Source organism: Enhydra lutris, unplaced genomic scaffold (genome assembly GCF_002288905.1).
Source record: "Enhydra lutris kenyoni isolate GAN:26980312 unplaced genomic scaffold, ASM228890v2 scaffoldscaffold20, whole genome shotgun sequence".
In the NCBI taxonomy this organism is placed as follows: domain Eukaryota; kingdom Metazoa; phylum Chordata; class Mammalia; order Carnivora; family Mustelidae; genus Enhydra; species Enhydra lutris.
In genome coordinates this window covers 18,041,836-18,068,964 of record NW_019154104.1, presented here as the reverse complement: position 1 = coordinate 18,068,964, position 27,129 = coordinate 18,041,836, and positions in this window count along the sequence as shown.

Below are 27,129 nucleotides of genomic sequence, written 5' to 3'. Positions count from 1 at the left end.
TCTACAGGCTGGTGATGCTCCTGCCCTGTCTACTGCCTGGAATGAAGCCCCTGATGGAGCTGCTCAGAGAACCCCAACCAGGAGGGGCCAGGCCAGGGGTTGCTTGGTTTGAGCCTCGTTCTTCCTCCTTCCTTCCCTCCCCTTGTGATGCAGTAAACCAGCCCAGGAGCTGACTTCCATAGTCATGCGACCCTCACCCGTCCCGTTCTCCCCAGGGACATCAGGGTGGATGTGACATTGGGACCCGTGTGGAGGCTGCTGGCTTTGGCAAGGTTGATTGGGACCCACACATCAGCTGGGGCCACTTCCTCATCACCGTAACTCTGCACCAAATAACAAGACCACAGGAATCTGCTAGCGCAGTCCTGGAAGCGCCCTCCATTACTCTCTTTTATTCACTAGGGAGATTTATGTGGCCTATCTCCCTTCCCTTTGTCCACCTGCGAGGCCCTATAAGTCATGTCCCCGGGCTGACAGGTCACAGGGCCTGTGCTGCTGCTCTGTCAGAGTGAGTGATGCCGGGGGGTGATTGAAGGAAAGGAAGGGTGAGAGGTCAGCAGCAGACGGCATGATGGGAGTTGGGGATGTAATTATCACTCCCATGACATACTGCTGGCTGGCTCTCCCCCTTCTTGTAATAGATATACACACTTGGGTGCAGCTCAAAGCGGGGGAGGGTGGCAACGCTAAGAGGGGCTGGAGGGACCTGCCAAAACGAGCTGTGTGCAGTGGGCCTCACGGGTGAGCTTCTCCGCCAAGGGCAGGAGTACACCTGAGGGCCCCCTGGACGGCAGCCCCTCCCTGCAGTGACAGTTCTCCAAGCCCGAGGCATGGCTGCCGGGACAGAGGCAGCCCTACTTGCTTGTGTAATTGTTACTCGCTGGGCTAGAAAGTATGGAGGAAAGGTACAGACTGAGCCTGCTGAGGAGGTAACTGAAAAGAAAAGTCCCCAAAATGTCTGGGGCTGAGGGTTCACTAATTTCCTGGACAGCATGGCCCTTCCTGCTGGCATATCGTCAGTTGGGGGCACCAAGCCTCATGGGTGACTCAGGAGATGTGCCTGGAAGGTTCACCCAGAGAGCCATTCCAGAAGACCCCTCCGGCTGCCTGTGAGGTAGGAGGGACAGGCCCCGGACTCAGCACACTGAATAGCGGCGAGCGCACTCAGTATGGTTAGTCAGTTCTAATTGGAATTAGAAAAGGTCAGAAAAGGTTATTCTGGAAGGTGGGCTCGAAAGGGCCCTGGGGAGGCCAGGTCTTGCCCAAAGTCTGTGTGCTGGGGTGAGGCTGTGGAAGGCTTCAGAGAGAATCCTCGGCTGCACAGCGAGGTCACCTAGGGTCAGAGACTCCCTAAATGCAGGAGAGTCCCAGCTTCAAGAGGGCTCTGGCTGAGTCAGGTGTCAGGCTCCTCTGAATTCACATGCTCGTGGGTTCCCTCTCATGTTGAGTCTGGACTGGCCTGTGACTTGTAGCAAAAGTGAGGCTGTGCCAGTTCTAGGCCTGGGGCTGAAGATGCCTTCTGACTTCTTCTTTTGCTCTCTTGGGGATTCTGGCCACCTTGTAAAGAAGTCTGGGTCATCCTCTTAGAAAAGTTATGTGCGAAAAAAGAGAAGAAAAGAAAAAAGGACAGAAGGAAAAAAAGAGAGAGAGAGAAGTAAAGTTACATGCAGAGAAAGGTCTAGAGGATGAAAGACCAAGAGGAGAGAAAGTCCCAGTGTTCCCGCCATCCCAAGTCAGGGGCCAGTCACTTTGGATCCTCTAGCCCATATTGTAGCCATAGGCCAAGCCCAGCCAAAGCACACAGAGCAGAGCTGGGATCTCCTGGCTGAGAGCGGCCCAGCCAACCCCCAACATCATAAGCCATAAAGCAGTTGTTTTTTTAAGCCACGTCACTTTGGAATGGTTCATTACGCGGTAATAGATGACTCTCTTATCTGTGGTCCTTAAAACCACCCTCCCCGCTTCCTGCTAGTCCCCCCTCCTCCAAACCCAGGGAAAGACCCCCCAGTGGAACAGATACACTTGCACCAACTAGAATTCCTACCCACAGGTGTACCAAGGGTGGTGTGGAGAAATGGCTCATCCTGAATGCAGGCACTTGGAACTTAGACCAATAAAAGTTTTTCAGGAAAGCATGTTTTTTGTTTTTTTTTTTTTAATCACTGGCATGGTTTAGAATTTCTAGGGCATGTTAGTGATAAAAAGCAGACTGACTGTCAATCATTCTCATGATTGTTTTTAAAGTCTTTGAGACAATGCCCCTGGTATTGCTTGCGCCTGGAGCAGACTGTGCTCGTCGGCCCATCCTTGGAATGCTGCTGGTCCTACGTCCTCCTGGTGACCATGCGAGCTTCCAGAAGGGAGAGTTGGGAGGAGGTTGAATTTGGAACTGGCACAAAGGCCCAAAGAAGGAAACATAGTAAGGTTTTCTTGGGCCTCCATTATATGTAGGGGTTTTGCAAGCATGGTTACTTTAATCCTGGGGAGCAGGGGGCAATGCTGCCTGCATTTTGACAGAGAGAGACAGGAGGCTCTCCAGGATGGAAGATTTGCCTGAGTTCACAGAGCAAGGATGTGCTGGGGCTGCATGTGGACACATGTTGGACTCCAGAACTAACAAGGGTGGAGGGAAAATAAGCCCCTGTTCTAAAAACTGGGACACCTTGGACAAGGCCAGGGTGCCCTCTGACAGAGGCTATGACAGCTTTCTCTTAAATGTCTTTCTGAGAGTTTTATCCCCCTTTTCACAGCCACCCCAAGGAGTAAAACCCTGCTCCCTCACCTCCCTTTTACAACACTGACATACAGTGCAGTGGTTAAGTGGTGCTAGACAACGTGGGTTCGAATCATAGCTCTGCCCTTAACAGCAGAGCTCTTTGACCTTGGACAAATTTCTCAACCTCTCTTTGCCTGACTTTTTCCCTTTTCCCCAAAAATGGGATTAACAAGAGGATTTATTTAAAACAAATGTGAAACTTAAATGAATCAATATACATAGAAAATGTGGACTCTGGCATATAATATTTTTAATTAAGAATAACTAATGAAACAGGCAGGTACTTTAAGAACAAATATCAACTCATTTAATTCTTCCAACAACCCTATCCAATAGGTAATATTATTATCTCCATTTTACAGATGGGAGACTCGGGGCTCAGAAAGGCTAAGTGACTCACTGGGTGGGGGAGGGCTCACACAGCTAGCAAGTGGCAGGGCCAGGAATCAAACCCAGATCTTCTGCCTGGATTTGAACGTCACATCGACACAGGGCTGTGCTCAGTCAGTGTTACCTAACTCATTTTACCCCAATGTCCCTGAATGAACTCCAGTGTCTTCTTTACCCCTCTCTCCACTTTTCTCCCATAGACATTTCACCAGGGTCCCTCTTCCTCCCATAAAAACAAGCAGCAGAATGGTTAAAGCAGGCACCACTTCTGTCCATCAAGTAAGGCAGACAAAGTGTGGTAACATCAAGGGTCATCAAGAAGGGGAGGAAGTGGGTAGTTTCCTGCGCTGCTGCTGGAAGTGTTTATGGTAAATCTTTGAAAGGATTGTTTGTAAGAGATCATTAAAATTAAAACCATGTACTCCTTATGACCCAACCGTGCCACTTCTTGTTGTCTACTCTAGAGAGACACGTGCACATATGCACAAGGTGACATGGGCACGGTGTCCACTTCTGCATTGATGAGAGGGACAAACTAAGTGTCCATCCACAGAGGATGGCCACACAAAGTAGAGGGCCACCTCCTGCCCTGTCCACCATGGAGTATCATGCCGTGGTGAAGACAGTGGGGCAGCTTTGCAGGCCCCTCACTTGAAAGGCTCACCAAGAAAGGTTCATTCATTCATCCAACCAATCAACATTTCCCAAGCACCTGCTGTGTGCCAGCCACTCCTTTAGGTCCTGGGGACACACCTATGAACAGGAGGGACCAAAGTCCCTGACTCTGTGGAGCTTTCAATCCCTGCTGAGTGAAAGAAGTGAAGCTGCAGAGTAACACATGGAAAGCCATTTATGTAAAAATAAAACCACAGCACAGAATGATGATACATGTTTTCTAAGGGTATTCACATAGTGTGTAAGTACATAGGAGAACTGAAAGGTACACACCAAATTACTCAGAGTGATCATCTCTGGGAGATTAAGAGGAGAGACCAAGACTTAAGGTTGGTAGGTTGATTAAACATTAGCATTTTCTATGATAAGAATTTGTTTGTGTATTACTTTTATAATGAAATTTTAATATTAAAATGGGAAAAATTGATCAAGGAGTAGGCTTCTTAGGACACAGCCCTTGAAATTAGACAAACCTGATGCTTTAATCTACTCAGGCTACCATAACACAATACCAAAGGCCAGGTGGCTTAAACAACACACCTTTATTTCTCAGAGTTTTAGAGATTGGGAAGTCCAAGATCAAGGTGCTGACCAGTTGGATTCCTGGTGAAAGCCCTTCTCCTGGCTTGTAGAGAGCCACCTTTGCACTGTGTCCTCACAGGGCAGAGAAAGGGAGAAAGAGCCCTCATTTCTCTTTCTCTTCTTGTGAGGACACTGATCCTGTCATGGGCTCCCACTCTCATGGCCTCATCTAAACCCAGTTACCACCCAAAGGCCCCATCTCCAAATAACGTCTCATCAGGGGTTAAGACTTCAACATATGAATTTGGGAAGAAGGACACAAACATTCAGTTCCCTAACACCTGAGTTCAAATCCCAGCCATTTACTGTGTGGCTTTGGCAAATGTATTATTCTCTCTCAAACTTTGTTTACTCAGCTGTGAAGATGGGGTAAACACCCCTCACTTCTCTGGATTGTGATGAATTTAGAAAGACCCATATAAGAAATGCCTGACCTATAAATGTGAGTCCCATTTTCCTGAATCTGCCTCCCTACTGGACCTGTACCAGACCTCCTTGTCTTTCTGTCAACTTCTCTTACCTCATGAACACGACTTCCTGTCTTGAGCCTCTGCATTAAGGTTTGTGAATGGGGGAAACTCAACCTGTGTGCCAATGTCCTCCAGCCGGAGAGATCAAGAACGTGCTCATGGTTGCACAAATTTGGGCTTATTGCTTTGTTGCAAGGAGGCAAAAGCAAGTCATGGGGAACTGTGGATTCTCTGTGGGTTTAAGAGAGGGTTAGAAATGAATTATCATAGGATTCGGACTCATGGTAGGTGATTTGGGGGAGGGTTCAAGGAAGTGGGGCTTTGCTCTGGGTAAGATGCTCTCAGGAAGTTGGAGCAATTCTATGGTTGGGTATTTTAATGATGTTTATCTAGAAGAAAACAGGAATAGCTCTAGGTTAAAGCTGTAATATGTAAAGAAGCAGCCATCACCACTAGCAGCAGCCCAGATAGGGGAGTAGTGGGTCATTTTATGGTTTGGATAATGTTCTTGTTTTTGTCTATGTGCAGACATGATCCTGAAGCAGTCTTGTTTTCACCTTGATTCATCACAGTCACAGAGTGGCTTCGTCTGATGTTGGTGTTCTGTGAAATTGTTTACAGCCATCAGGAAAGCACCACAGTCTACCTGTGAACGCCAGGCTAGCTCTCTGTTGTCAGAGCAGCTCTTCTCCTACTCCTGTGTGAACAACTTTGAGGTCAATCAAAGTATTTTTAGGGTCCTTGGCTTGGGTTGGAGGAAGAGGGCAATGTTAGCCCTATTCTCACCTTTACCCTGGAGAACTCCAAAGTCTTCCCTGCCCCCACACAGTACCCAAGGCAAGAGGGGATGGAAAGGTCAGAAATCTGCATTCTCATCAGCTGCAAAGGCAGATAGGCATGAAGTCAGAATAGGAGTGAATTCAGAATAGGAATGGGGGGGCGGAGATGGGGGTGTATCCTGTTGAGAAGGTGGGAACACTATTCCTAGCCCAGTACAGGGCTCAGGGAAGGTGGAGGAAGTAAAGTGGAGAAGGTCCTAGAGTCAGAGGATCAGGGCATGTTAGTGCTACAGAGACCACTTGGAGCGTCAAGGGGAGCACAGACTACACTTGCAGAACTGTTTTCTTGAATGAAATCCTGTAGAGAAATCCGATACATAACACAGACATCAGCAGAGCCACTGAAGCTGAATAGAGGAGCGGGGTGTCCAGAAGCCTGCCCATGCCCCCTCCTGGAGCCCCCTTATCAGTGGTCCCTGAATTATAACAGGGGATCCCTTAGAACTCTGAGGGTTGCATGGTTAAAATCTCTCATCTCGCTCCGCATTGCACTTTCTAGAAGCCTAGAAAGAAGCAGTCGCTTATCCAAGAAACTACCACCTTACTGACCTTCTAGATTCTTCTGGGTCCTCCGTGGCCTGAGGGACTTTGTCCAAATTTCATCCAGGTCTTCTTCCAACAAGATTTTACTCTCAAGAACTTCTCTTTGGGAAATGTTGGTCAAAGAGTACAAAGTTGTAATTACATAGAATGAATAAGTCTATCGATCTAATGTATAGACATGATAACTGCACCTAATAATACTGTGTTGAACACTGGAAACTTGCTAAGAAAGGAGATATCAGAGGTACTCATCACACACAAAATGGTAGCTGTGTGAGGAGATGCTGTGTTCTTTAGCTTGACTGTAATAATCACTTCATTGTGTATGTGAGTACCAGATCATGTTGGACACCTTAAATAGATACGCTTTTTATTTAAAAAATATATTATTGAAAACATTTGTTTAAAAAAATCTCCCCTTGATGGTGAAGGGTCGTGATAGATTCTTCTAGAGGACTAGAACTTTTTCATATCTTGATTTGAATACATTAGTATTATATACAGGATACAGAAGGGCTCTGGATCTGACTCAAATGTGGCTCCCTCCTGCTCCTAAGAGCCAACTGTGTGAATCTCTTCCCAGCTCTGCATGCAGCGACATCAGTTAGTGAGTCGAAATCTGCCGTGATGTGATTTACACCATGGTAATGGGCAAAGTGACAATCAGGGCTTTTTTCTCCTAGGAGCCAGTTAAACATTTACCAGCACACTGCTGGATGTATACATATATAAATATTGAGCTGTGCACCCAAATCTGTGCATTTTACTGCATGTGTATTATAGCTCATTAAAAAGATCTGGGGTCCCCAGTCCCCTGGTTCCATGACTGCAACCTAAAAATATCATACTGATTATCTGTCTTCTTCCTGTAAGTTTCCTGCTTCATTTCTGCTTCATTCATCACCCAGCAATTAGTGGTTGCAGGAAAAAAAGAATTTCCATGATGCCAGTGCAGGCTGGGCCATTCCAGAGGTGTGCTTATCTGCAACCCACCTAGGTTTATGCCAAGTAGCCTTTGAGATCTCCACTATGCTCAGCAGCATAAACCCAGGCAGGTTGCAGATAGGCACAGCCTTGGGACGGGTGCCTAGGCAATTAAGACTGCAAGATAGGCATGGTTCCTTGTCCTCACTACTCTGCCGTATTTGAAATAGTTGCCATATTTGCCTTTTCTGGTACCTTCCATCCTCTATAGATAGAATTAACTACTATTTCCTCTCTTGCTCTTTGCCAATCTCCAGACAGAGCACTTACTTTGTTTGCTCTGTTGATTTGGGGGTCATGTCCATTTCTCCTGCAAGGCTAGAGGTTGTTTAAGAAGGACCACATCTTCCTGGTCTCTGCATGGATAAGCCTGGGGGGCTTACATGCACCAGACCCTTACTAGGGGCCTGTCAAGTGAATGAAATGGGCTTCAGGAGAAGAAAGAGAGATTAGGTCTGGTAGAAGAAGAAACTGCCCCCACCGTACAAGGTCACATAATTGCCAAAACAGGGGTGACTCTTTGGAAACTGGAGAGGCCACCGTGGTTTGGGATGTGGTCCTTCCCAGTGATGGGGTCTGACCAAGCAGCTTTTGAGATCTCCACTTCTGCAACCTCACTAGTCAAAGCACAGGGCATGGCTGTGAACATGAGCACCAAGTCAGAAGTCACTCTACCGTGCTCGTCTTCCCAGGTTGGGTACTTCCTGGATCTGGCACGGAGACACTCCTTCCGCACACACAACCTTCTAGACTCTTCTGGATCCTCCAGGCCCAGGAGATTTTGCTCACATCTAATCCAGGTGTCCTTTTCACAAGGGTTTTTGCTCTTCAACGTCTCCTTGCCTGGAGGATGGACACATGAGGGAGTCAGTCGGCATGCTAGGAATGTTCTATAGCTTGATCAGGGTGATGGCTACAGGAATGCCTGTGTCCATAAAAGGTCATGGCGCCCTACACCTAACTGTGCACTTTGTGTGACTTATACCTCAATGAAAAAGTAAGAGAAAGAAAACTGAAACTGTCCCCCTGTTGAGGAAGGGGCTAGCCCCGTGAGCATGCCTCCATCATCTGCAGGGGGTCCTGAGCCAAAGGCCAGCAAGGACCAAGAGCCCTCAGAGGCTGGGCTAACCAGGAGAGAGAAGGTGGTGAAAATAAAAACCTCTCAGCCTTCCCTGGAAAGACAAGGGTGCTAGGGCCATTCGGGGTCAGGCCAGAGGAAGGCATTGGGCTTGGAGGAAACACTTGGGAAAGCAGAGGGCAGAAAGGAGTCCGGAAGGAAAGCCATGGGCTGCACTTGCGGGGCGGCGTCTGTCTCAGAGGAGGATGAGGCGGGCTGGGGATGAGGGGAGGGGGAAGACAGCGTGACTGCGTCTGATCTACAGTGACGAGGACCAATGTTAACTGTCACCTCTCATCTCCAAACTAAATCACACCTGGAATTGGAGGCGCCGAGGAGCTGATAGAGTCAGCCGAGCAGAGGCTACAAGTCAATCAGTGCGGAGATGCGCGCGGAGACACTGGCTCCATGAGGCCGGGCGCCTTCATTCATTCTGGGATTTACACTTGTCAGGCTGCCGCCTGGGGGTGGACAGGAGGAGGGGTGGGCAGGCTGGTTTCAGTCCAGCTCCACTTAAAATGGGATGACTGGCGGCTCCTCTCCAGGGGCACTGCAGGCTGGGTCCACTTGCTTTTGCTGTCCTTCCACTTCTTTTTCCTGTGGGTCATTCCCCAGGTTCAGGGGACTTTCAGGTCAGTGGGCTTCAGGCTCAAGGAGTGGGAAGAAGCCCAGCAGTGAGCAGATTGGGAAAGATAGGTGGTCTCAGGGCCAGGGGTACTGGCTGTCCTAGGCAGAAGCCGGGGCATGTTTGGAAAGGAGCAATGGGGCCTTGTGGGGAAGAGGGATACATTTGAACGGACTACTTTGGAGAGATTCTATCTGTGGTCAAGTGAAATGTGGTCAAATGAATTTGTTTTGCTTTTTATTCATTCCTTTACTCATTCAGCCAGTGGTATTCAGCAAGGCTCTATGCGAAGGGCTGAGTCCAACAGTACTGAGCCCCCATATTCTACGAGATAAAGTGTCACGAACTTCCCAGGCTGACATTTCTGTCATAGAACAGTGTATGAATCTATAGCCCCTATCCCTCCATAATCCTTAGCACATTTATAAAGTGCTTTTTCACATTTAAATGTAACTGTGCTAAGTGCTGTGCCAAGGAAAATGCTTGGAGATATAAATTCCAGATGGAGAGAAAAACACTGAGTTTCCACTGCTGTTTAAACAACTATTTTATTTTTGTTACTATGAAAGTAATATAACGTTATTACAGAAAATCTGGAGCAACGAGGAGGGGGGAAATCACCTAAAAAACTAGCATTTTGATATGCTTCCTTCTTGTCTTTTTTCTTATAGCTCTTTAACTTTTTTTCCTCTCAAAGCCCATAGCCCAGGGCATGTCCTATGTCACTGAGTGTGGGGTTAGGCTGGAAGCTTCATTTTCTCTTCTGACCCCCAATCAGAGTGGGCCCCGAGGACAAGGCTTCATTCTGCCTGGTGCCCGGGCACAGAAATGGTGGTACAGGCATTCAGCAGGTTGATCTCTTAATCCAGATTGGTGTAGTCATTTGAAACTGAAAGCAGCTCCTTTTTATGTCGCCTGCTTCTCGGCATTAACTTCTCTTTGATGTAATTTTTGCTTCCGATGCTCTCTCCCTTCATGGGTTAGATTAGTGTGAAATTGGCCTGGCTCCTCCAGAGACTGCAGTGTTAAGCTTCAAATACTTGGTCCTTATTGGAAATCCTTAACCCACATCAGGGGAGAAAAGTGGCAGCATTACTTGGCGGGGTGGGGGGCGGGTGGCTGGCAGGGAATGAGGAGGAAGATTGGGTGTAGGACAACAGGGAGAGAAGTGCTTATTGGCAAGAGGAGGATGGGGAAGTTGAGACTCCTCTCCACTGACTGACTGCTGGAGATCCCCTCACCTTGATGTTGCAGGGAGAGGTAAGCATGGATCTTAGGGAACTTGAATACGTGATAATAGGGGAAGAAATCTCGATTAGTTGGCTGGGCCTCTGGCTGGAGCTGTCCAAAGGTCTTGGTTCTGAAAGGAAGGTGACAGTGTTTGGGAAAGTCACTGGGACGATGTTACTTTTCCTAACCCTGTCTAGGTCCCTGGGGTTATACCCGCTCCTATGAGTGTTCTGTCTTGTTCAGGTGTGACCTTGCAGTACATACAAGACATAAGTGCCAACATTCTATGAGGACTGGCAGAAGTAGGTCCCATCACCTGTTCTGTCCTGCTCTCTTACTTACATGCATCTGGCAGAGAAGAATGACAATTTGTAACTGAGCCAGAGTCCTGGAGGGAGTAATCACCTGCAGGGGAGACTCAACTGAGCATCTGACCTAGGAGAGGGTTCCCCCTAGTTTTAAGGCAGAACTGGGTGTGTAGAGGGATGCTCTTGAGTGATTTGGAGGGAAGAGTCATTCTAGGCTTGGAATAGGACTTCAACTTACTCTCCAAGGACAACCTCAGACCCTCTGCTTTTAAATTCAGATTGCTGCTGAGGATATCTCTGGAGGACAGAAGCTACCAGGGGTGCTTCTGACGGCCGAACTGGCCCATGCTGTCCATAGAGGAAGTAATCCCCAAACTGCCTGATCATCCAAGTGTCCTGGGGGAACTTCGGACTCTCCATTCAAAGACAGTTTAGTTCCAGATATTTCCAGTTGGTTATCAGCCAACACACAATTTTCCCCTGTAATTCCCATCCACCATTCTGTGCCAGACAAGACTTGACCTTTAACTGTACCCTCTGCTTCTGTCTCGGTTTCTTTTCTTCCCTGCAATGCTTCATTCTCCAGCCTTGGCCCAATACCTCTGTGACCTTTCTTTCCTCGGCCTGTTTTCTGTTCCTTCCCCTCACTCCTAGCGGGTCCTTCCACCCACCTTCCCACTCGCCTGGGTCCTCAGTCTTGCCCCGTTCTTCCCCCAGCTTGGCCCACCTGTCCCCACTCGGTGCTCTGCCCCTGCCCCTGCCAGATCTCTGCACAGTGGAAGGGCACAGGCCCACTCTGGTTTACTTAGCCTTGTGCCTCCTTGTGCATAGGCCCTCCTCTCCCCTTCCTGAGTCCGCAAATCACTCCTTCCAGTGTCAGCTGGCAAATTGGTTTATCCTCCCCCCAACCCGGCTTTCATTACCTTGCCGAAATGAAGCGATAGCTCCTCGGTGGAGGCTTCCCGTCCGTGCCGCCGCTGGCATAATAAATGAAGACAAAGTGCCAGCGGCATAGACCATCTCTCCCACTGCACCACCAGCCGCTGCCAGCTTCATTATTCGCTTAAGTTGCCGGAGAGAATTACTTAACCCTGACCCGTGTATTAGGGGCCTGTATTAATGCCGCGACAGGCGCCTCTTACGGCAGAGAACAATTTATTAGTGCCGAAACAGGCTGCTTTTCTCTGTCATTTTTCCAATCTGAGCTTTGAACACACATCATTAAACTTGTCTGACTCTCTCCCCTTCTCCATCATTCCTTTTTCATTTTTTTTAAACAGAAAGCACCGCACAGAATGGAGATTGTTCTGAAAATCTCCAAGTGCCTCTCTCTCTTTGCTCCTTTTTCCTTCCTTTTCCTCTTTCCAGTTCTTCCTTGGCCTCTTTTTGGTTTTGGTCTTTTTGCTGCTGGCTCTCCCACTTTTAGGGAAAGAATAAGGATGGGAAGGAACATTTGGCTCCTGGAAGAGAATCCCTTTGGCTGTGGGGGTTGGAGAATAGAGCAGCAGAGCTCCCTAGGAGTCCTCTGAGCCCTGAGTCAGTTGTCTCTCCCCCAGATTCCTTTTCCAGAGGCAGCCTGGCCCCTCTTTTTGCCTCCAGTTGGGAGCATCTAACTTGAAATCAGGCAGTGGGACCTATTCTGGGAGATAAAGGACCCAGATGTGAGGAAGGACTGGGCAAGGTTCCTGTGTGTCATGGGGACTTTATCATGTCCACATGTGGGAAAGAAAGTTGGGAGGGGTTCAGAAGCATCCCAAAATGGCTATAGGTGTCTGAAACACCCTGAGCCCTGTTGTGGTGGCTGGCCACAGCCTGGGAAGTGAGCCGTTGCATCGTGTGTTTGTGCTGCCATAGGGCCACACACCTGGCTGTCCCTGAGCAAGGCATACACTGTCAGTTACAGGTGTTGTCCTCTCCGCCCCCCCCCCCCCCCGCCCCCGGCTTTGTCCTAGCACCTGAGCTCCACCTATAGGTTCCGTGTCCTCCCTGGCTCCTGGTCCTGGCTCTTCTGGCATTGCACACGCCCTTGTCTCTAACACCACTGGTGCTCTCTGAAGTAACACTTGCCACTTATTCTGAGTGACCGTCTCCTGCCCTCTGTATTGGGGACTCGTGTGACCACTGTTAGTTCATATGCCCCTGAAAGCACAGCTGGAGCAGATTTGGACACAGATAGTGTGAGAGCTGACCCTGGGAAACCCGGGTGAAGGGTGGAGAAAGTGAGGCCGATAAGAAGGAAAAACCAATTAAAGAGTGTGTTATCCAGAGGGGCTGTTATAGGAGTGAGGCTTGACTCCCCCAGGCCTTCTGAGCTAGGTACAGTACCCTTCCAGAATCACCCTTCTGGAAAGCCTGGAGTGTTTGTCCGGAGGCTCTTACCACCACCACCCCCTCTGCCCCCGCCCCTGCCCACCTTGACTGTATCCCTGGGGGTATAAACTCTCCCACCCAGCTCCACGGCACTAGTGTGTCACCTGAGGGGTACTGCTGAGCACCTTCTTCTTGGAGAAGTCTCCAGAGCAGAAAATTGGAGAGACAGAACATGGTGCTTCTGGAGGCGGGTTTGCTTGGGATGAATTCACATGGACCTGAGCAGCGCAGCGATGGCTTAAATCAGAGGTGGGCCAAGAGGATGCAAAGTGGTATCAACTGCTGTTACTCCTGCCACCAGCCCCCGCGCCTGGCTCTTCAACCCATCCCTCCCACCTGCCTCCTCAACCCATCCCTCCCTCTTAATCCCCAATGCCCCAGGGCCACCAGCAGCTCTCAGCTCTGTCCAGGGGCTGCTGACACAAATAGCAGAGCAGACCAGGAGGGGACATACACAAGTGAGGCAGGTTGGGGTCAATAAATAGGAACTGTGGGGACTGGCAAATCAGACAGTAGAGATCTTATAAAGACAATGACATAATTTTAAAAGCATGTGCTATTACACAGAACTCTTTGGGGGCTAGGAAATTTACGGACTACCGGTTTAGCATCAGGGCAGATGGGGTCTTTAAAGATGTGACTTTTGTGAAGTTTTTACTCACTTTCTTTTGTGTTCTTTGCAACTGGAGCAGATGGCTTTGGGACTCCTTTGGAACTGTGTACTGGGGAAAACGGCTGAGGGGGACCAAAGAGGAGGAAAGCCCATCGAATTGAAAAGGCCAGTGGCTTTCCCCCCAGCCCAGTCCTCCCCAAATTCCCCTGGCCTCCAGATCCCCACAACCCTCCCTCCCGCTTAGCTCAATAGCTCTTGAAAGTTCTCTAATCACCTCTCTGCTTCCTGCATTAATGAGCCTCTCATCTCACTGATGGCGATCAGAATATTTGCTTATGAAAGGGACACGGTTAATAACACGATTGCTCCCCTCCGCCTTCTTCCTTCCTCTCCTTCCCCCTCCCCTTCTCTCGCCCTCCACACAATTCTCTCAATTAACGATAGGCAGAAATTAATTTTTCCCTTCGATCGAAACAATTGCAAGGAAGCGGATTGTCAGCGTGGCTCCAGATAGGGACTGCTCCCAGTAGAGCGGAGAGAAAGGAGGGGAGATGGAGGAGATACGCACGGCCCTATCTGCAGGCACAGGACAGAGTAATACAAATGTTATCCTTAGAAATGTACTTAAAGAGGATATGTTTATAATTCGGAGGGGATTTTCGGGGGCTCTCCTGCCCTCCCTCCCTCTCCAGGGCACTCCGCTCTATACTTCTGTACGGCAGCACCCAGAGTTTGTTGGGAATTTTGCTCTTGCTGCCTCAGTGAGTGGGGCGGGCCTGGGGCGAGAAGGGAGAACAGGTTGGGGGGGTGGGGTGCAGTCACAGCCACTGTCTTGACGCCACTACTGGTAGCCCTGGCTTTGTAGCCAAAAGCCAAACACCAGGTTTCGGATCTCGCTTGTTACCGGGGGGGGGGCCTGGCTTATTTGACTTTATCCTGCCTTCTGTGCCTGCCTAGACTTTTGTGTTGGGCCTCCTTCCCAGCCCATTCCTCTCTCCAGGTAGGGAAGCAGGGGCCCTGTGGAAGCCAAGATCCTATCCTAGCAAAGTGGGTACGAGAACAAGACTCTGCAGCCAGCCAGCCTGGGTTTGAATCCAGCTGTGCTGCCTAACAGCTCTGTGACCACAGGCAAGTTACCTCACTTCTCTGTGCCTTGGCTTTCTCGTCTGTGAAATGGTGAGCACACCTGCCTCAAAGGGGTGTTATTCATATGTTGTGTAAAGAAGTTTAAAAAAAAAAAAGGAAGGAAACGAAAAGAAAAAAGGTTATAGGCCCCTGTGGCAGTCAAGAATGAGTTGATCCATTCATTCAATAAACATTTGCTGTCCCATGGAGGATATACACATTTTAAAGATTTGGTGGCCTCTACTCTCCAGGTGTAATATTGGCAACGGTAATATGGGCAGAATTCACCAGAAGAGTGGTGCCTCAGGCGCTGTGGGATTTCAGAAGGAGGAAGGAGGGACATTCAGGCAGGACAGGATCCTCGTGGCTGGCTTTCCTGAGGAGGTGGCCTCTGAGCTGAACTTGGAAGAAGGTGAATTCTTTCTGTAGGTGGAGAAGCCTTGCTGCTGGGCAGCGGGGTCGGAAGAATGAAAGCCCCTCCCTGTAACGCCAACAGGTCAGGCGGTAAAGTTGGGGAACTAGGGGAGGAACGGGGATAGGATTGGAGTCGCCCCCATCCCCCCAGTCATCACCGTATCCCTCGGAGTTCCCCCGACCCCGCTCGGTCCCAACTCTCCCCTTCCTCTCAACATCCAAGAAAGATTAACTTCTCTCGCTGCGAGAGAGAAAGTTATCATTAGCAGAGAATTAAAAAAGTGATTAATGGTGCCCCCCTTTCCCGCGGCGCCCCCGCCCCATAGGCCTTATCTGGTGGCGGTGAGCCGGACAATGCGGCGGGCCGGGAGGAGGAGAGACGGAGAGGGAGCAATGGAAAACAATAAATATTAAGTGCAAGAAAAAAGGGAGCGCCAGCGCCGTTCCCACTTGTTAGATTGAAGGCGCCTCTCCAGAGGGGGGAAGGCTCCAAATTGCTAATTAGCGCCTCTGAAAAGGCCTGGCTCTGATATGCGCGCCGCTGAAAGGCCGCCGTTAATGAAGCCGCGGCGAGCCCGCTTCCCTTTGACTGGCCTTCATCCCTCCTGCGAGCCCCGGGCCGCGCGAACAATGCGGCGGGGAGCGCCGGCTCCCCCAGGCCTCGGCGGGACGGCCCGGGCAGCGCGCGCGGGGAGCGGCGCGGCGCCGGCGAAATGTGGAGGGGGAGATAAGGCCGAGCGCAGGGAAGAGGCTCACTCCCAGGGGCCCAGGGAAAATTTGCAGTTATTATGAAGGAGATGAGACAGATTAAAAGCCCTTGTGTTCGCCGCTTTGCCCCTTTATTTAGTGGCTTCATCTAGGAGATGAAAGAAGTTGGAAATGACTTTCTCTGCTCTGCGCTGCGAGAAGCTTCATGGCACATTTCTTGACTTTATTCCTTCTTTTGTTTCTCCCTTCCTTGCCTTTAACCCCTGACAGACTTCACTGCGGCCACAGGCGCTGGAGGTCGGGAAGTGGGGACTGGCAAGGGCCTTCCCCTTGGACCCCTGGGAGGCAGACCTTGGAGGTCTGGGGCTTTTGGCTGACCCCTGGGGTCATGGCTGAGCTAGGAAGGAGTGAGCTTGCCATCCCTGGAAGACTCCAGGAGGAGGCTGGATGACTTTTATCCAGATAGCTTAGACGTTCCTCTAATGTTGTCACCTGTTCCCCGTGGGCAGCACAGCATTGTGGGTACGGACTCCACAGCCAAATCACCTGTGTTCAAACCCAGACTCCACCACACAGTAGCTCAGACCTTGGGCAAGTTACCTAACTTTTCTGTGCCTTAGTTTCATATCTGTAAAATGGGGGCAATGATCATATACTAATACCTACTTCATAGGGAGGATAGACTGTGGCATAACTTTCCCTGGTTTTTCATGTCTTCCTGTTCTACACCCACTGTTAGTGCTTTTCCGCACTGAGTAGGGGCCCAGTCACATCACTAACTTTGGGTAGCTTGGTTTAAGCAAATGCATGAAAAAGCATTGTGCCTTTCTATCTCAGAACATGTACCTCTGTGTGTAACTTTACTGGGACATTACCAGAGTCATATGAACATTCCATGACTTGCCTCTGATCATGCGAACCTAAGGGTGACAGCCTGCTGGAGGCATGTGGGAGACATGATGAGGAGTGCTGAGTTGTTCTTGTCTGGGACAGCCAGCCCTCAGTTGACTGAAAATACATGAGCAAACCTAGCCAGTCTGCCAATCCTAGCCCAGATGGGCAAGGCTTTCTAGAAAGCTTATGGACTTGTGAGAAATAGTAAGTAGCTGTCGTTTTAAGTAACTAAATGTCGGGGTGGCTTCTGAGGCAGCTTTACTGCAAAGTAGATAACCAATTGGTACCAAGAAGTTTGATGTTGCCAAAACCAAAATCGAAACAAAACCTAACCCTAGGATACATGGCAATGGCTTTGGGATTGGAAAGCAAGTGATGTCCAGAAAAGATGATGAAGGAACTACTAGAGCAGTTTGGACAAAAGGTGACCTGTACTTATGAATGGTGAATCAATCAATAAGACTGGTGTCTGAGCTAATTTGGAGGGAAGAAAAAGTACTTAACGAACTTATGGATTTAAGTAATGAGATTTCCAGGTGGAATGTTGAAAGGATCAACTGACTTTTATGAGTGAATATGGTAAAGGACTATGAGAAAGAGAGAACAGAAAAAAGGAAACAACTGTTCATCAACAGAATGTGTAGGGAATATAAACGTCCCAGAAGTTGAGTTGAAAGATAAAACAGTTTCTCATCTCTGGTCTCAAGAATCTCATTGTATCTTATGGAACCACAAAAGACCATGAATATTCAAAGTACTCTTGAGCAAAAAGGACAAAGGTTGAGGCATCACACTCTCTGATTTCCAAGTATATTACAAGGCTATAGTAATCAAAACAGCATGGTACTGGCGTAAAAAGAGACATGTAGACCAAAGGAACAGAATAGAGACCTCAGAAATAAACACACACATTCATGGTAAACTGATCTTCAGCAAAGGTGCCAAGAATACACGATGGCAAAGGAGAGTCTTCAACAACTGGTTCTGGGGAAACTGGTTTTTCACACGGGGAAGGATGAAACTGAACCATTATCTCATTCCATGTACGAAATTAAACTCAGGTTGCCTGGCTGGCTCAGTTGGTAGAGCATATGACTCTTGATCACAGGGTTGTGAGTTTGAGCCCCATTGTGGGGGGGGGGCGGTTACTTAAAAATAAAATCTTAAACAACGACAGCAACAAGGTTACTCAAAATGGATTAAAGACTTAAGTGTAAGACCTGAAACCACAAAACTATTAGGGAAACAAAAAACCAAAAAACCCAGGGACAAAGCTTCTTTTTTTTTCTTTTTAAAGATTTTATTTATTTATTTCACAGAGAAAGAGATCACAAGTAGGCAGAGAGGCAGGCAGAGAGAGAGAGCAGGAAGCAGGATCCGTGCTGAGCAGAGATGAGCCCAATGCCATGCGGAGCTAGGTCCCAGTACCCTGGGATCATGACCTGAGTTGAAGGTAGAGGCTTTAACCCACTGAGCCACCCAGGCGTCCCTGGGACAAAGCTTCTTGATATTAGTCTGGGCAATAATATTTTGGATATCACCTCAAACGCCACAGTCAACAAAAGCAAAAATAGACCAACGGGATTGCATCAAACCAAAAAGCTTCTCCAAAATGGAGGACACAGTCAACAGACTAAGGAGACAATCTATTAAATGGGAGGAAATATTTGCAATCCATACATTTGATAAGGAGTAATATGCACAGTATGTAAGAAACTCAATTCAGTAGCAAAAAACCAATCTGATTAAAAAATGAGCAAAGAACCTGCATAGACAGTTCTCAAAAGAAAACATACAAAGGTCAAATAGATATGTTTTGTGCTCGCATCACAAATCATCAGGGAAATGCAAATCAAAAGCACAATGAGAAATCACCTCACATCTGTTAGGATGTCTACTATCAAAAAGACAAGGGATAACACTTGTCAGTGAGGATGTGGAGAAAATGGAACCCTTGTATCTTATTGGTGAGAATGTAAATTGACACAGCCATTGAAGAAAATAGTAGGGAGTTTCCTGAAAGAGTGAAAATAGAACTTCCATATGCTCCTGCAATCCCACTTTTGGGTATATGTCTAAAAGAAACGAAATCAGGATCTTATAAGAAGACTTATTTGCATACTCATGTTCATCGCAGTATTATTCATAGTAGCCAAGACAGGAAACAACACAGGTGTCTCTTGACGGATGAAATTAGTAAGAAGATCTCACATATACCTAAAGATGGAATGTTTTTAGCGATTAGAGAGAAGGAAATCCTGCCATTTGTGGTAATGTGGATGAGCCTGGAGGCCATTATGTTGAGTGAAATAAGCCAGATAAGGACAAATAATGAACGATCTCACTTATAAGTAGAATAAAAAAAAATTAATAGAATAGAATAGAATAGAATCAGAGACTAAAATGGTGGATACTAGGGGCTTTTGGGAGGTGTTGAGGACTGGGGAAATCCTGGTGGTCAAAGGGTGCAAATTTGCAGTTATATGAGATGACTAAGTCTCCAGATCTAATATAGAAGCATGATGACTAATACTGTATTGAACACTGGAAATGTGCTAGAGAAACTTTAGGTGCACTAATTGTGCAAAAAATTGGTTAACTATCAGAGGAGATGATATGTTAATTAGCTTGACTGTAGGAATCATTTCACTATGAATATGTGAAATCATGTTGTACATCTTAAATATAAACAATTTTTATTTAAAAATATATAATAAAAAAGCATTCTGGTGCAAAAAAAAAAAGATTCTCAATGTAATACAAGGCCTAGGACTTCTGCTTCTTGCATTAATGGAATAATAGGGACCATATTTACTCTCCCATCCTAAATAATTTAAGGAATACAAAAATTTCTAGTATCAAACAAGGTAAAATTAGTCATGTCTGGAAAACAATAAAAAATTACCAGGCGCAAAGAAGTGGGAAAGAAAAGCAATCAATAAAAATAAACCCAGAATTACTACATACTATATTTCATGTGTTTAACAAAGTGGAGAGAAACATGAACACATTAAAGAGAAACATGGAAGTTTTTTTCAAGCCTAACTTCTATAAAAATACAGCATCTGAGATTAAAAATATATATTGGGTAGAATTAACAGTATGTTAGACACTGCAGAAGGAAACATGCCTTTGAAGACATAAGAATAGAAACCATTCAAAATAAAACAGGGAAAAAACCCCAAAAGAACGAAACAAAAAAAAAAGAAAGAAAGAAAGAACAAAAGAACAACCTAAAGCAACCTCAAATATGTGTAATTAGAGTCCCAGAAGTAGAGAGTGAGAGGAGAAAAATATTTGAAGAAATAATGGACCCAAAGTTTCCATATTCAAAATTATAAACCTGTAGATCCAAGAAGCTCCATGAATCCCAAGGATAAGAAACATGATGACAGGGGCGCCTGGGTGGCTCAGTGGGTTGAGCTTCTGCCTTCAGCTCAGGTCATGATCTCAGGGTCCTGGGATGGAGCCCCAGATCGCATTGGGCTCTCTGCTCAGCTTCTCCCTCCCCCTCTCTCTACCTGCTTGTGATCTCTCTCTCTGTCAAATAAACGAACAAAATCTTAAAAAAAGAAAGAAAGAAAGAAAGAAAGAAACATGATGACACTAAGACCCAAAATAATCAAACACTTAAAACTAGTGCTAGAGAAAATCTTAACAGCAGCAACAGAATAAAGACATATCACACATAGTGGGGAAAATGCTAAGAATGACAAGAGACTTTACCTCAGAAATAATATAAACCGGAAGACAATGGAGCAACAGCATTAAGGTAATGAAAGAAAAATGCCATTAAGCTAGGATTCTATACTCAGCAAACATGCTCCCCCAAAATGAAGACAATATAGACTTTCTCAGGCAAACCTGAAGAATCACCACCAACATACCAGGGCTACAAGAAACGTTAATGAAATACTTCAGGCAGGAGGAAAATGATACCACACAGAAACTGGGATCTCTGCAGAGGAATGGTAGATAGCACCAAAAATGGTATTTGTAGAATTATCACTTTTCTTTCTTTCTTTTTTTTTTTGAATTATCACTTTTCTTATTTTGAAATCTCTTTAAATGATAACTGACTATTGAAGGCAAACAAATAACAAGGTATGGTGGGATTTCTGCCATATGTAGTAGTAAACTGTATAACAATAACACAATGGCAGGGAAAGAGGAAATGGAAGGATACTATTGCAAGCTTTTTGTACTAGGCATAAAGTGTTACAGTATTACTTGAAGACATACCAAGATGAGTTAAAGATGAGTACTAGGAACCCTAAAGCAACCACTAAAAATATAAAACAGAAGGATAACTACTAAGCTAATAGTGGCAATAAAATGAAATAATAAAATACACTCAATCCAAAAGAAGGAAGACAAGATGGGGAAAAGGAACAAAAGAACAGATGGGACAAATAAAAAATAAAAAGCAAGGTCATAGGTTTAAACCTAACTCATACCGGCTGAGTTGTATCCCCTGCAAATTCATGGGTTGATGTACCTCAGAATGCGACTGTATTTGGTGAAAGGGTCTTTAAGAGGTAATTAAGTTAAAATTGGGTTTTAGTATTGGGGCCCAATCCACTTTGACTGGTGTCCTTATAAAAAGAATTTGGAATTTGATACATAACTAGAGAAGGAAGACCATGTGAAGGCAGGGTTCAGAAGAAACCAAACCTCCCAATAGTTTGATCTTTGATTTTTCAAGTCTCTGGAACTGTGAGAAAATAAATTTCTCTCGTTTAAACCACCAAGACCATGGTACTTTGTTATGACAGCCCTAGCAACTAATACATTCACCATATAAATAATCTTATTAAATGTAAATATTCTAAACCTTGGTTCCCACCACCACATAAACCCAGCTAAGCCAGAACCAACTTCAACTGCCTTGGCTCAGTCATCTGAACACTCCAGTTTCTTGCTTTCCTTTCCTTCCAATGCCTTCCACGTAAGAACAAGCTCAGCCAGGCATAGGGGGTGAGTAATCTGTGTTTGGCTGCTTCCGTCCCTTGTTACTTCGTTGTCGCTCTTTCATTTTCCAGCTGTGTGGGTTTAGGTAAACTCGTTAGCCTCTAAACACTTCAGTTTCTTCATCTCAAAAGTGGGGATAATATACTGGATAAATATGTGAACTGTGCAGTTATGATTAAAGGTAAAGACCTTGATGGGGCGCCTGAGTGGCTCAGTGGGTTAAAGCCTCTGCCTTTAGCTCAGGCCCTGATCCCAGGGTCCTGGGATAGAGCCCTGCATCAGGCTCTCTGCTCAGCGGGGAGTCTGCTTCCTCCTCTCTCTCTGCCTGCCTCTCTGCCTACTTGTGATCTCTGTTTGTCAAATAAATAAATAAAATCTTAAAAAAAATAAAGTTAAAGACCTTGAGATGGGATGACTGTCCTGGATTATCCATGTGGGGACATTATTTTAAGCTTGTGGCAATTTGTTATAGCAGCAATAGGAAACTAATACAGATGTCTACAGTAAGCCTTCAGTAAATGTTACTGTAACAATACCTCAAAATTCTGTAGTTGAGAAGGGTATGTGAGAGTCTGAAAGGCAAGGCATAGGAGGAATTTGGCAAACCTCTGCCAGCTTCCACCTAATGGCCGTGGCTACCTGCTCTGGATACAGAATAGTCTCTTCCACTGTCCCCACACCTGGTGTGTTCTTTAGGAGTTCTGTTTCTGTTGCCACAGCTGCCACAGAGTGATGGACCCCTCCCCCGCACTCCCATCCCAGCATCCGGGGCGTTTCTTGTAATGCAAAGCAGAAAGAGTGCTGGGGCCAAAGGAGGACCCACTGGGAGTCATTCGTTTATTCAAGTAAATGCTGACACTTCCTGCTGTCCTTTTTTTTTTTTTTTTTTTAAAGATTTTATTTATTTACTTGACAGACAGAGATCAGAAGTAGGCAGAGAGGCAGGCAGAGAGAGAGGAGGAAGCAGACTCCCCGCTGAGCAGAGAGCCCAATGCAGGGCTCAATCCCAGAAGCCTGGGATCATGACCCGAGCTGAAGGCAGAAGTTTTAACCCACTGAGCCACCCAGGTGCCTCTTCCTACTCTCCTTGATGGACACTGCTTGTATTAGTAACATATCTCCAGTGGCTGTTGGAAAACAATTCTGGAAAGATTCTGGAATGTCCTGGATCAGTTTAGGAATGATGACAGCAGAGAAAAGGGGACCTGGAAAAACACTGTGGAGATGAGAGGATGAGGAATTCCTGCCTTCATCAAACAGTGCCCAGCAGATAGAAAGACAAAAAGAAAGACAATGTCCCCTTTCTTTTTTTTTTTTTTTTTTAAAGATTTTATTTATTTATTTGACAGAGAGAGATCACAAGTAGACAGAGAGGCAGGCAGAGAGAGAGAGGGAAGCAGGCTCCCTGCTGAGCAGAGAGCCCGATGCGGGACTCGATCCCAGGACCCTGAGATCATGACCTGAGCCGAAGGCAGCGGCTCAATCCATTGAGCCACCCAGGCGCCCCCAATGTCCCCTTTCTTATGATATTTATGTTCTAGTGGGTGGTGACAGACTATAAGCAAGTACACATCAAATAAACAAGGTGATGTTGGATTATGACACAAGCCACAGGGAATAAGGAGGTTGAGATAGAAAATGGCTAGGGGAATAGAATTCCTTCAGATGGTGTTGGGAAATCTCTCTATGTGAAGGTAATATTTTAGCTAAGACTCCAAAGATGAGGAGATCCCCCATCCATGCCTACAAAGCTCTGTAGACAGGTATTCTTGGTTGCAGTACAGCATTTGCCAAGGCCCTGGGGGATGCAAGGAGAGAGCACTTCGTGGGCTGGTATGGTGGGGAAAGGGGTAGAGGTGAAGCTGAGACATAGTCAGGGGCCTGATCATAGGTGCTGAGGCCATGGTGAGTACTCTCTGTTTATTGTAACTGCAGGGAATCTAATGAACCAGCAGCAGAGGTGCTTTTCCTATGGTGTGTGTGTTGTGTGTGTGTTTTGTGGGAAGGACACAGGGACACAAGAGGGAGAAACCTATTAATTTTCCCACATGTGGATCCTTTTCAGCTGGTGATTTTCTCATTCAACCAACACTTTTGCTTTAATGGTCAATTAAGGGAAACTTGTTGACTAGACTCTCTTCCTTTTCTCAGTAACTACTAATTTTTTGCAGCACTTAATTTATGGTGGGTTTTGTGCTAAATGGTTTGCATTCGTTATGTCATTTAATCTCCACTGAAGGGATGTGTACATTCTATTATTGTCTCCGTTTCACAGAGGGGGAAGCAGGTGCTCAAAGAAGTTAAGCAGTTAGCTCTGGACACAGCTAGTCCGTTCTAGCGTTTTACCCTTGACTTCCCTCCTGCCTCTACTGTCAACTGTTTGCAGTCTGCCCCAAACTCCATGTCATCAGTGACTTCCGCTATCAAGCGTGATAGCATTTCCTTCGAACTAGTCTTCACCAATTTTCCTTTTGGTTCTCTTTTTTCTTAAATTTCTCCCTTTTCTGGCTTTTGTACAGTGGTTCTCTTCAGATGCTCTCTGTCTTTTGAGCTGTCTCCTTCAACCCCACAGGCTTCTCTTGTCATGCTCTTTCTTTGAGTGGTCCCACCTCTGACTACCATCATCACTTGAAGGTGGGAGCTTTTATTTAAATTTTCTCTCTCTCTTTTTTTTTTTTTAAGATTTTATTTATTTATTTGACAAAGAGAGATTACAAATAGAGAGGCAGGCAGAGAGAGAGGGGGAAGCAGGCTCCCTGCTGAGCAGAGAGAACCCGATGTGGGGCTCGATCCCAGGACCCCGAGACCATGACCTGAGCCGAAGGCAGAGGCTTTAACCCACTGAGCCACCCAGGTGCCCCTAAATTTTCTCTTAAGATGGAGACAATCCCTTCTAATTTCCTGTTTCAGCATTTAGTCAGCAAATATATATATAATATATTATATATAATATATATATATATATTTTTTAATTGACAACAGTTACTGGGCACCTACCACATACAAAGTGTTGTTCTAGGTGTTGATGAGAATATAATGGCTAGGACAGAATCTCTGAGGCAATGGGATTGGCTTCATTTTTGTTCACACAGCTCTATTGCCAGAGCTTGACATAGGTGCTCGGTATATATTTGTGGAATGAGTAATTTAGCTGGGGAGGCAAACTTGCACATAATTGGCTCTAATTCAAGGTTGAATGGAGAAAATGCTCTAGTAAAGATGCCAGGTGATACTGAGGGAGCCCAACAGAGTAGACAAGCAAGCGGAAGTCTTCATGGAGGTCATAGACAAGCAAGGGGAAGTGTTCTGGAGTTCCCATAGGCATTCAGCCTTTAAATCACCCTAAATCGTAGTATTGCTCAAGAAATAGGAAGTGAGGGGTGCCTGGTTGGTTCCGTCAGTTAAGCATCTGACTCTTGATTTCAGCTCAGGTAATGATATCAGGATCGTGAGATCAAGTCCCACATCAGGCTCTGTGCTCAGTATGGAGTCTGCTTGGGACTCTCTCCCTGTCTCTCTGCCCCTGCCCCATTTGTACTCTCTCTCTCTCTCTCAAATAAAAAAATAAGACCTTAAAAAGAAAAAAAAAAAGGTAAGTGATCTGGTGTGCTCAAGTATAATGCAGGAGATAGTGAAAGACAGATGAGGTGCAATTGTATTTTGGGAATCTCACTCTGCTGCCAGTGTAGAGAATGACTTGATTGGGGACAGACCATCCAGAAGAGTGGTTGCCTATCCAGGCCAACAGCACAGAACAAGCAAAACAGGGAGAGTGGATGCAAGAGTACTATAAAAGTAAAATCTATGAGGCTTGGCATTTAATTAGATAAAGGGGCATAAGAAAGGAACAGGAACTTGAGGCTCCTGGGTGGCTCAGTGGGTTAAGCCTCTGCCTTCGGCCTCAGGTCATGATCTCAGGGTCCTGGGATTGAGCCCCGCATCAGGCTCTCTTTTCAGCAGGGAGCCTGCTTCCCCTTCTCTCTCTGCCCGCCTCTCTGCTTATTTGTGATCTCTGTCTCTGTCAAATAAATAAATAAATAAAATCTTTTAAAAAAGAAAGAAAGAAGCAGGAACTAAAAATGACTTCAAACCGTCTCACCTCGGTGACTGCATGATGGAGTTAACATTTCCCGAACAGGGAACAGTGGAGAAGGGGAAGATTTGATAGGGACTATGGAAGAAACTAAGCTTTGTCTCGACGTCTTAAATTGGAGATGCTGGTGGAGTAAACCAGGGAAGATAACTAACAGAAAGCTGAAAATAAAAGTTGGATTTCAAGAAATATGGGAGCGTTCAGAGCTGACTGAAGCAACTGACATCATGGGAGATGCTGTGATTTGTGGGAGAGAACTTTTTTCATAGTTTTATTTTATTTATTAAAATTTTTTATTTGAATATACTTGACACACAATCTTTTTATTAGTTTCAGGTGGACAACATAGTGATTCAACTTCTCTATATGTTATACTATGCTCGCCCCAAGAGCAGCTACCATCTGTCACCATACAATGCTATTATGGTATTATTGACTATATTCCCTTTGCTGTGTCTTTTGTTCCCATGACTCATTCATTTCCATCACTGGAGATCTGTACCTCCCACTCCTCTTAACCCATTTTTTCCTTCCCCCTAGGCAACCATCAGTTTGTTCTCTGTATTTATAGGTCTGATTCTGCTTTTTTGTTTGTTTATTCATTTTTTTTTAGATTCCACATGAGTGAAATCATATGGTATTTGTCTTTCTCAGTCTGACTTACTTCACCCTCTATGTCCATCCACGTTGTTGCAAATGGTAATCATCTCATCCTTTTTAAAGGCTGAGTAATATTCGTGTGTGTGTGTGTGTGTACACCACATCTTTTTTTTTTTTTTAATCTATTTATCAATGGACACTTAGTTTGCTTGTCGGAGAGAACTTCACTTAACCAAAAAAGGGGGCTGATGGTTGTGGACAACTTTTGAACAATTTTTCTCTCCTGTGAGAGTTACAAATTCGGTGTGTCCAAAATGGAATTAATCACTTTCTCACCAAAGCTGTTTCTCTTCTTGACTTCTCTAGCTGTGTAAATGGTACTGACCACTCTCTTCATCATGCTGGCTCCCAACTTCAGTCCTCCTTGTCTCTTTCCTTAATTCTTTACATTTTAAGTTTCATTGAAAATTCTGAAAAGGGGAGCCTGGGTATCTCAGTCAGTTAAGCATCTGCCTTTGGCTCAGGTCATGACCCCAGGGTCCTGAGATTGAGTCCCATGTCAAGATCCCTGCTCAGCAGGGAATCTGCTTCTCCCTCTGTCCCCCCCCCCACCCCACTTGTGCTCCCTCTGTCTCTCTCACATTCTCCCTCTCTCAAATACATAAAATCTTAAAAAAAAAAGGGGGGGGAGAAAATGCTGAAAATCCATAAAAATATCAGGTAGAAGATATGGTCATTTATAATGGAACTATTTTCAGTGATATGTAGTGTATCACTTTATATTCCCAGGCAAGTACAGATT